General features: G+C 43.5%; 1 long non-coding RNA gene across 1 annotated transcript; it reads right to left on the bottom strand.

Moving 5' to 3' along the window:
* Positions 1-1,371: 1,371 nt before the first annotated feature.
* Positions 1,372-11,297, bottom strand: LOC112402418 (uncharacterized). The gene is made up of 3 exons (XR_003003701.1): positions 10,538-11,297; positions 6,148-6,260; positions 1,372-3,231 (listed from the first exon to the last, which is right to left on the bottom strand). It is a non-coding gene; the product is annotated as an uncharacterized LOC112402418 (long non-coding RNA).
* Positions 11,298-11,303: the final 6 nt, after the last annotated feature.

Raw genomic sequence — 11,303 nt, 5'->3', positions numbered from 1 at the left:
TTCGATCCCTGGTCAGGGAACTAGATCCCACATGCATGCCGCAACTAAGAGTTCACATGCCACAACTAAGGAGCCCACGTGCTGCAACTAAGGAGCCAGTGAGCCACAATTAAGGAGGCTGCCTGCTGCAACTAAGACCTGGTACAACCAAATAAAAATAAATAAATATTTTTTTAAAAAGACTAGAAAAGCAGTATCTGGGTCTGCTTGAGGAAAACCTACACTATTGTTTTGAAATATTGATGTGAAAAATTTGATCAAAGTAAAAACCCATTAACAATATCCTAAGAAATCTCAACATTGCAGGGTTTTTGTTTGTTTGTTTTTTTTTTGCGGTACGCGGGCCTCTCACTGTTGTGGCCTCTCCCGTTGCGGAGCAGAGGCTCCGGACGCGCAGGCTCAGCGGCCATGGCTCACGGGCCCAGCCGCTCCGCGGCATGTGGGATCTTCCCGGACCGGGGCACGAACCCGTGTCCCCTGCATCGGCAGGCGGACTCTCAACCACTGCTCCACCAGGGAAGCCCAACATTGCAGTTCTTAATGACAGAAGATGCAGAACTATTGGATTTAAAAGATAATCTCACCATAGAAAACAATTTAAACTGATAGAATTATCTACATTCTGATTAATGGCAAATTAACGATTATCAATTAATGGCTAAGAATATCCATCAAGGAAAAAAGATGATAATCTTCTGTTACTTGCTACTAGCTACCTGTACAAATGCAATTCTGCATTGATGGTGACTATCAAGAATTTGAAGAATTCTTGAATTCAAAAGACTCATCATGAAAAACAAGAACTGCACACAGCCATCTTGAGCATAAAACCTGATATAAAAAGTTATGTTCTGAAGCAAACTCAACTTTCCTATTAAAATATTTTAAAAGATTTTAGAGACAAGTATAATACAAATTCAAATGTCTTTCCTAATACATTGCATCATTTTTTATGATTTTAGTAAAAAAGTAAATACTAAGACAATGTAATGTTTTCTCCGTGCTCCATGGAAATAGCCCAAATCTCCCTCAATCCCTCAATTTCTCCCAGTGGGATGAACAAATATATTTTCTACTAATTCCATAAAAAGAAAAAGTTGGGGATGCACTGGAACAAACACAGAGGTATAGAGATAGCCTGTTCCTCCCTCTTCTTTTAAATGATTTTTACCACTTTTTAAAATTTTTTTATTTTTTTTTTTAATTTTTATTTTTGGCTGCGTTGGGTCTTCGTTGCTGTGCGCGGACTTTCTCTGGTTGCAGTGAGCGGGGGTACTCTTCATTGCGGTGTGTGGGCTTCTCATTACAGTGGCTTCTCTTGTTGTGGAGCGCGGGCTTCAGTAGTTATGGCACGTGGGCTCAGTAGTTGTGGTGCACGGGCTTGGTTGCTCCACAGCATGTGGGATCTTCCCAGGCCAGGGCTCGAACCCGTGTCCTCTGCATTGGCAGGCGGGTTCTTAACCACTGTGCCATCAGGGAAGCCCTTACCACTGTTTTTTGAAGTTACATGACATCATGGGAAGTCTCAAAAACAGAGTGAAATAATCGACCATGATCTCTACCCGACTCCACCCACCCCCATATTAGTTATCTATTGCTGCATAACAAATCATTCCAAAACTTGGTGACTTAAAAATACTAATAAATATTTATTATTTCCGATGGTTTCTGTGGTCAGGAATTCAAGAAGGACTCAGCTGGGTGGTTCTAACTCAGAAACTTTCATGAGGTTGCAGTCCTCTAAAGGCTTGACTGGCTTTGGAGGTTCCACTTCCAAGGTAGTTCACCCACATAGCTGGCAAGTTGGAGCTGGCTTTTGGCAGGAGGCCTCAGTTCCTCTCCACACAGGCCTCTCCACAGGGCTGCTGAAGTGTCCTTACAAAATGGCGACTGGCTTCCTCTAGAAGGAATGATTCAGAGTTCAAGGTAGAACCCAGAATGCATCTTATGACCTTAGCCTCGGAAAGCACACGCTTCTGCCACATTCTATCGATCACACAAGCTAGTCCTGAGTCACGTCAAAGGAATCGACATGTGGTCTTGGGTACCAGGAGTTGAAGATCTCTGGGAGACATTTTGGAGGCCAGCTGCCACACTCCCCTCAACACTCCGAATGTGGCTATGTCAGGGTATTTCCTTCCCAGACTTCACCTGACCTTAAAGCCTTCATAGAGTGACAATCGTATCATTCAGACATTTTTATCTATACCCACCCCCAGATTCACATGTTGTAAAAACTCAAACATGAGAGGAAAATGTTTGAAAAAAAAAGGTGAAAATTTCTTCCCCATACTCTGTCCATTCCCCACTCTCTCTTCACAGTCAGAAGTAAATTCTTTCAGAGTGTTTTTTCTTACACGATCTTGGGCAAGTCAATTGACTGCTCCGATTCTCAGTCTCCTCATCTGTAAACTGAGGGAAAATAAGGTCTACCCAACAAAATTATCTTAAGGGTTAAATGACATTATATATGCAAATCACTGTACCTGATACCTATGAAGTGCTCAGTTTATACCTCTCCTGGCTAAAAGTCACATGGCCAGTAAGTGACAGAGTTGTAATTTGAACCCAGGTCTGTATTTCCATAAAACCATTCTTTTCTCATTATTCCAGGTACCCATATGTCCCAGTGCTATCACTAAGTGTGTAAATTTGAGCAAGGCATTTAACCTCTCTAAGCTTAGCTTACTTCATCTGTAAAATGGGGACAATAACACCGTATGCAGGGAAACCAGTCTAGTGAGAAAGTAATTCAGCTCTGAGGGTGTACGACAGGGGTGCACAGGTATGACCAGAGCAAGGGGCACTTGTCTACTAAAATCCTTCCAGTCTTAAGCAACAGAAACTGACTCTGGCTAAACTGAGTCCCAGAGGAGGTTTTTCTGGACAGCTGTTGGGTGAGTTCACGGGGTGGAAGAAAAGGCAAAAGGATCCGCGCAGCTCCAGGCCTGCTCGGCAGGAGTGCTCCAGCCTTTTCTCTAGGGACCTACGGTAGATGGTGCAGCTCCGAGCATCTTCTGCCACTGATTCTTCACTTAACATTTTCAAATCCCTGGAAGGAATTTGACTTGCTTTGCTTGGTTCCATTGCATTCAAACTCATGGATCAGAAAGCCTCAGCCACGGGACTTCCCTGGTGGTCCAGTGGTTAAGACTTCGTGCTCTTGCTGCAGCGGTTGTGGGCTCCATCCCTGATCGGGGAACTCGGGGAACTAAGACCTCGCGTGCTGCGCTGCACAGCCAAAAAAAAGGGGGTATGGCATGGTCACAGGAGAACTGCGGGCCTGACAGCCCCATCCCACCCCAGCTTGCCTCTGATCCTGCCTGGCGCGTTACAAGGAATTTCCTGCGGGAAATGAATGAGAGACCTGAACCTTTAGAAGTTGGCATCACCTTGGTGGGGAATGGGGGGGAGATTCCCAGGAAGAGGAAATGGCATAGGCAAAGCCAGAGAAGTAAGAGAGACTGTGAAGCATATTGGGAGATGCAAGATGGAACCCTGTGGCTGGATGACTGCAGAGCGAAGGTAACTAAACACCCGACTTCCAGGTGGGAAACTCATTCCTTAGAGTTCAAAAGAGGCTGACTCCATGGCCAGCCTGACCAATCAGAATATGCCATTTCCTCAGCACCAGGGATTGGTGCAGGGAGGCCATGTGACGCAAGGAGGGCCAATCAGATTCACTCTATGAAATCCCGACTGGGGTTGGGAGGAAGAGAATCCTCTGGGTCCTGACTCAAGACGTCTTCAGGAAGAGACCAATGTCCTGGATGCTCTGGAGGCAAACTGCCTGGTTCAAGTCTTACCAGCTCCCTTACTAACTGTGAGAACTTGGGGGAGCTAATTAGACTCTCTCCTCCGTGAAATGAGATTAATAAGCCTTGCCTACACCCTAATAGGGCAGTTAAATGAGAAAATAGACACAGAACAGGTAGAGCAGTGCCAAGTGCACACAGAAAGCCAGTGTGAGAATGAAACCAACAGAGAAAAAAGCAAGCCAAGAGCATAAACTAGTATGAGTCACGTTTCTGTCATGTCCCATGCATAGGTCCTGACTAAAACACTGGAGCATCGACTGGGATTGAAAAAAAGTGGGAAATGAGGGATGAGAGAGGGCAGATCATTTTTGCCGTGCTAAACAACCGGCTTTTTCTCCAGATGGCAATGGCAAGTCAGAGAAGGATGTGAAGAAAAATATGAAGAAATACTAAGCAGGAAATAAACTAGGACTCTCCTGAACAAAAAGACCCCTGTTGACATTTTAAAAGCAGAAGTCGTACATGTACAAATTAGAAAGTATAAACGGCACAGAAAGGCACAAGATGAAAAAAAGATATCCCCTGTCCGTCTCTCTCCCCAGAGGTAAGTACCGTTCATAGTTCTTTATGATTTTTCAGTCAAGAGTTTTAAATAAGTGATGAGCGCAGATTTGCATTTTAGGAAAAACCTCTCTGGCAGCAGTGGGGAGGGACACGTGTGTCAGGGTTAGAAGCCAAGGCAGCAAGAGAAGGGGATGAATCGATGGCTCACGCTCCTCCATCACCCACCTCTATCCTGGCTAATGCCTTCTCACCCTTCAGGCCCCAGGTAGGTATCACTCCCTCCAGGAAGTACTCCACTCCCCCCACCCCCGGCCAGAAGCCCCCTCCAGATTAGGACACATGCTATTAGAATAGAGCCACAGCACATTTCATCATCACATTTGTCCCTCGTGTTCAATGTCTTCCTTTTCTGTTAGATTGTAAACTCTGTGAGGGCAAGGACCATGACTGCCTTGTTCTCCCCAGAGCCAAGGGTGGTACTACACACAGAACAGTCACTCAATAAATATTTATTAAATGAATGATTCATGATTGTTTTGGGAAACCCTGATAATGCAGAAAAATCTAGAGAAGAAAATAGAAATCACCTGTGGTCTCATGACCCACAGATGATGACCGTTAACATTTTGTACACATCCTTCCAGGCATCATTTGTATCCAGGTGTCATTAGAAGGACCCTGACAGCTATGACAAGAGAGCCAGGCAAAAGACAGGAAAGATACTGAGAATCTCACTGGGTGTAATTTCCACATCTGTAAGGGTTGTGATCCTGCCAGGTGGGAAGGATGGGAAGGGAGGTCAGAATGAACACAAGCAGCGAATGGATTAGATGGACCAATTAATAGTAGACAGTATTGACATGTACAATAGAAACTTAAGTTTTATCATGTCTATAAATTAAGTTTGTTAGAGTTATAGAATTACTTAAGAACTTGTTAAGATCCTACTTGTTAGGCAATTAAGTGCTTACATTTATAAAATATTTAAACTGTAAATTTCATTAACTAAATTAACAATTATATAAGTTATATAAGGCTTGTAAATTGAACCTAAAAGCTAAAGGACATATCAAAATGAAAAACTTTTGTGCATCAAAGGACACTATCAACAGAGTAAAGACAACCTACAGGATGGGAGAAAGTATTTGCAAATCACATATCTGATAAGGGATTAAAGAGAACTCCTAAAACTCAACTACAAGAAACAAACAACCCAATTCAAAAACAGGCAAAGTGGACTTCCCTGGTGGCGCAGTGGTTAAGAATCCGCCTGCCAAAGCAGGGGACACGGGTTCCAGCCCTGGTCCAGGAGGATCCCACATGCCATGGAGCAACTAAGCCCATGCGCCACAACTACTGAGCCTGTGCTCTAGAGCCCGCAAGCCACGACTACTGAAGCCCGTGCACCTAGAGCCTGTGCTCTGCAACAAGAGAAGCCACCGCAATGAGAAGCCCACGCACCGCAACGAAGAGTAGCCCCCGCTCGGCACAACTAGAGAAAGCCCACGCACAGCAACAAAGACCCAACGCAGCCAAAAATATAAATAAATAAATTTTTTTAAAAAACAGGCAAAGTACTTGAATAGACATTTCTCCAAGGATGTACAAATAGCTGATAAGCACATGGAAAGATGTTCAGCACCACTAAATGCTATGGACCGAATGTTTGTGTCCTCCCCAAAGTTCATATGTTGAAAACCTACCCCTAAATGTGATGTTATTTGAAGGTAGGGCCTCTGGGAGGTAATTAGATTAGTTCATGAAGGCAGGGCCCTTATGAAGGGATTAAAGCCCTAATAGAAAGAGGAAGGACCACAAGATTCACCTCTCTCTCCCATGTGAGGACACAGTAAGAAGGTCATCGCTTGCAAACCAGGAAGAAGATTCTCACCAGACACCAGTTCGGCACCTTGATCTTGAACTTCCCAGCCTTCAGAACTGTAAGAAATAAATGTTTGTTTTTTTTTTTTTTTTTAAATGTTTGTTTTTTAAGCCACCCAACTTATGCTACTCTGTTATAGTAGACCGAACTGACTAAGGCACTCATCGTTAGGGAAATACAAGTCAAAACCACAATGAGATACCACTTCACACAAATAACAAGGGTTGTCAAGGATGTGAAGAAGTTTGAACCCTGTGCACTGCTGGTGGGAATGTAAAATGGTGCAGCCACCATGGAAAACAGTATGGCAGTTCCTCAAAAAATTAAAAATAGAATTACCATATCAGCCAGCCATTTCACTTCTAGGTATACACCCAAAAGAATTAAAAGCAGGGATAAGAAGATGCATGTGTACACCAAGTGTCATAGCAGCATTACTCACAACAGCTAAAGCATGGAAGCAACCCAAGTGTCCATCAATGGATGAAGAGATAAACAAAATGTGGTACGTACATACAATGGAATATTATTTCGTCTTAAAAAGGAAAGAAATTCTGACCCATGCTACAACATGAATGAATCTTTAGGACGTTATGCTAAATGAAATAAGCCAGTTGCAAAAGGACAAATATTGTATGATTCTAGCTATAGGAAGTACATAGACTAGTCAGACTCACAGAGGCGGAAAGTAGAGTGGTGGTTGCCAGGGGCTGGAGGGGAGGGAGGAATGGGCAGTCATTGCTTAATGGGTACAGAGTTTCAGTTTCTGTGGATGGATGGTTATGTCGGTGGTACAACAATATGAATGTACTTATGCCACTGAATTGTACACTTAAAAATGCTTAAAGTGGTCCATTTTATGTTATGTGTATTTTATCACAATTTAAAAAGTAAATAATGAAAAATAAAACAGGGAAGTTCCCTGGCGGTGCCGTGGTTAGGACTCGGCACTTTCGTGGCTGGGGCCTGGGTTCATTTCCTGGTTGGGGAACTAAGATCCCACAAGCCGCCAAAAAAAAACCCCAAAACAAACAACAAAACAAAACAAAAAAGCTAAAGGACAAACTAGTTTTTTTAATTGGTAGCTTTATGTGGTGGTTTTTAATAACAGCTTTACTGATGTATAATTCACCTATCATAAAGCTTACTTTTTTAAGGTTCATAATTCTGTGGTTTTTAGTGTATTCACAGAGTCGTGCAACCATCACCACTGTCTAATTTTATGATATTTTCATCACCTCCAAAAAGAGACTCAGTACCCGTTAGGAGTCATTCCCCATTTCTCCCTTCTCCTAATACCTGGCAATCAATTATCTACTTTCTGTTTCTATAGATTTGCCTATTTTGAATATTTCATATAGATGGAATCATATAAAATCTGGTCTGTTGTGTCTGGTTTCTTTCACTTTGTATAATGCTTTCAAGGGTTATCCTCGTCGTAGCACGTATCAGTGTGTCATTCCTTTTGATGCCCAAACAATAGTCCTTTGCGTGGATAAACCGCACTTTGTTTAGCCATGCATCAATTAACTGTCGTTTGAGTTGTCTCCACTTTGAGGATATTGTGAATAGTGTGGCTCCGAACATTCGTGTACAAGTATTTGTTCGAATGCCTGTTTTCAATTCTTTTGGTTATATACCCAGGGGAGGAGTTCCTGGGTCATCAGGTAACTCTGAGCAACTGCATAGTGGCTGCAACGTTTTCCATTCCCACCAGCAAAGCACTGTATGAGAGTTCCAGTTTCTTCACATCCTTGCCAATACTTGTTATTTTCCATTTTTTAAACTATGGTCATCCTAGTGGGTGTAAAGTGGTATCTCGTTGCGGTTTTGCTCTGCACGTCCTTAATGACTAATCTGTTGGGCATCTGTTGCAAGCCTTTGACTAATTTTGATGAATTTTCAGAGCTCTGGAAAAGTTGATTTTTAACATCTTTTGCCAGTGTTCACATGGTTTTACGCAGGAGAAGATTTTGCAGATCCCTACTCCGCCGTAAGGCCCACTGTCCCTGCTGACTCTTCGTGGATGACATTGATGCCATTACCCTCATCCTGATGCAGGCTGGTCCCTGTTATACAACAGAGTCGAACAGCACAGTGGGAAAGGGACTGAGTCCATTTTAGATGCCATCAGCTCACAGATTCTATAACTTTTACATCTTAGTTCATGTTCCATATCCTGTCTCCTTGTCAGTACAAGCTCCTGGAAGCAGGAGCTGTGGGTTGCTTTGCAGCCTTCCCTCTGGTTCCCAGCACTGTTCTTTGCCTGCTCAACACGTTTAATATAACCACTTTGGGACATTATTTGGGTCTTTACAAATATTTTAAAGTTGTCTGGGGTTACGATGTTCTGAATCTAGACTCCAGATTTAGTTTGCATTGTCCAGTGTGATTGCTATAGGGTCCCTGTGGCTACTGAGATTGAAATTAATTAAAATTAAATAAAATTTAAAACGTAGTTCCTTGGTTTCACTAGCCACATTCCAAGTGCACAGTAGCTACATGTGACTAGTGGCTACCGTATCAAGCAGCACAGAGCTAGAAATTTCCACCATGACCCTGCTCTAGATACTTCCTCTCCAGCTGTCTCAGAGCACAGGATCATCACTGTTGGGAAGTTGAAGGGGCACTGGGCATAGATTCTCCTTCATTTGCAAGGAGGCAGCTCTTTTAATGAGTCCTGATTACTTTTTTAAAAATTTATTTATTTTATTTTATTTTAATTTTTGGTTGTGTTGGGTCTTTGTTGCTGCGCGCAAGCTTTCTCTAGTTTCGGGGAGCAGGGGCTACTCTTCATTGTGGTGCGTGGGCTTCTCATTGCAGTGGCTTCTCTTGTTGTGGAGCACGGGCTCTAGGCATGCAGGCTTCAGGAGCTGTGGCTCGTGGGCTCTAGAGTGCAGGCTCAGTAGTTGTGGTGCAGGGGCTTAGTTGCTCCAAGGTAGGTGGGATTGTCCCAGACCAGGGATCGAACCCCTGTCCCCTGAATTGGCAGGCAGACACTGCGCCACCAGGGAAGTCCCCTGATTACTTTTAATGATAAGGTAATGGATAAAGGATATGATTTTCCTGGGTGATTTCCAACTACTAGACAAAGTTTCCAGAGAGGATGACTGTGCAAAGTACAAAAAAACAAAACAAAACCAACCTTAAATAATGCTAGCATTGTTATCTCTTCAGGGCAGCCTTTCATCAGCTCCCGGCACCAGGACCACTTCTCTCTTTATCAAGCACCCACCCAAGGTCAGTCGTAATATAATCCTAGCCACAACCCAGCCTTACCTGGAGAGAGAACCCAGCCAGGTCTCCTGGTTCCCCAGCCGGGGCTGCTCCCAGAGCACCCCTCCCCTCTCACAGACCAGCCTCCCATCTCCGAAAGACTTAGTGAGGATTATAAAACAGACCCATCAAGCCGAGATGAAGCAGCTGAGACGCCCAAGTCAGGAGAAGGGCAGCCAGCCCACGTGGTCCTGGCCCAGTGCTGGCTTCAAGCAAAGGAAGGCTCTGGCATTAGCGAGAACGACTGTGAACACAGCTGACTTCATGGGTGTGCAACCTTGCAGTTGCTTGGGACCCCACGCCCAGAAGGGTCCCACATTTGGGTTAATGCTCTGCTGCCGCCATCTTGAAATTCTCAATCATTTCTGAACGAGGAGCCCTGAATTTTCACTTTGCACTGAGCCTTGCAAATTATGTGGCTGGTCCTGACCTTTTCCATGGAAGGCGTTAATCTTCGAGCAAGAGACAGGCCAGGCAGGGAGATGGGGGGAGTGAAGAGCTGGGCAGCAGCCATGGAGAGCCAAGCAGGGGTCAGCGAGCTGCAGAGCCACCTCAGGGGCCCCTGGGGTCCAGGCATTTAAGGGGTAAATGCTTGCTTGTTGCAGAAACATAACTATTCAGAGAAATTCTTTTACTTTTCTTCTTTTTTTTTTGGCCACATGCGCGGCTTGTGGGATCTTAGTTCCCCGACCAGGGATCGAACCCGCGTCCCCTGCAGTGGAAGCACAGAGTCCTAACCACTGGACCACCAGGGAATTCCTCTTCAGAGAAATTGTAATGACACATAACAAAGGTTTCCATGTTGTAACTCTGTTTTACCATGATGTTGACAGTTTATTCTCTTCCCAAACTTTTGCCTGGTTTCATGTTCAGGTAAAAGCTAAGAAGTGTTTGAAAGGAAATTCAACCAACAAACTTGTAAAGATAATTTTTCATTCAATATGCCAAACAAGACACTACTATTTAACAGCAAGCCATACTACATGCAATACATTTTTGATGGTTTAAAAAGCAACAAAGTGACTTTAAAATAAAGGAATACTTAAATATTACTCACAGAAGAAGAAATAGCTAAATGTCCTCTTGTATCTGAAAAAGACTCAAAATGTTCTAGATTGTTTTTTCTTTTGGCCCAATTAGGAAAGAAGAAATAACTAATAAACTATGTAAATATATTAGTTAAGAGAAAACAAGATAAAGAAACAGGAAATAAATCAACTATACTTCAATTTTTAAAAAAAGATAAAACTTTTCTTTTATGCCCACACACAAAAAAGGAAGAGACGGGAAGGAACAGAATGTCAGAGTCAGCCTGCTAATTTTGATGAGGAAGCTCATTGTAACTACTAACACAAACCGAAAATCTGCTGTTTACTAAAGTAGGAGGATGTATAACAACTGTAGCTTTAATTCCATATAAATGGAGCTAAAAATGCACTACAGCTTGTGGTCACTTGCTAGCTACATGCATGCAGGTATTTCGGTATTTGTTTTGCTTTGTTCATTAATAAAAAATCAGCTAATTCTAAAAAACAAAACAAAACAGGAAAAAAAACTTGCCTTCTTGATAGCTCCATCTTCCCAGCTTGTCTTCCTGAAAGCTTATACTGTGCCCACAACCAGCCAGAAGAACATTTGGACTCATTAAACTCGCCCACCCCTCCAGCCCAAGAAGCTGAAGTGCTTGGGACAACAGGTCTGCTCTGGCTGGACCTCGGGGTGAAACACCTTAGAAGGGGAACAGCATTTCTCCTCAGCTGCTGTCCCCACCCACTCACCAGCCTTGAGGGAGAGGGGCCGGGGAGGAGCAGCTCTGCTTTGAT

The sequence above is a fragment of the Neophocaena asiaeorientalis genome, unplaced genomic scaffold, assembly GCF_003031525.2.
Source record: "Neophocaena asiaeorientalis asiaeorientalis breed wild unplaced genomic scaffold, Neophocaena_asiaeorientalis_V1.1 scaffold43, whole genome shotgun sequence".
NCBI classification, from domain to species: Eukaryota; Metazoa; Chordata; class Mammalia; order Artiodactyla; family Phocoenidae; genus Neophocaena; species Neophocaena asiaeorientalis.
The sequence above is the reverse complement of the archived record's forward strand: the minus strand, read 5'-3'. Positions and strand labels throughout refer to the sequence as shown.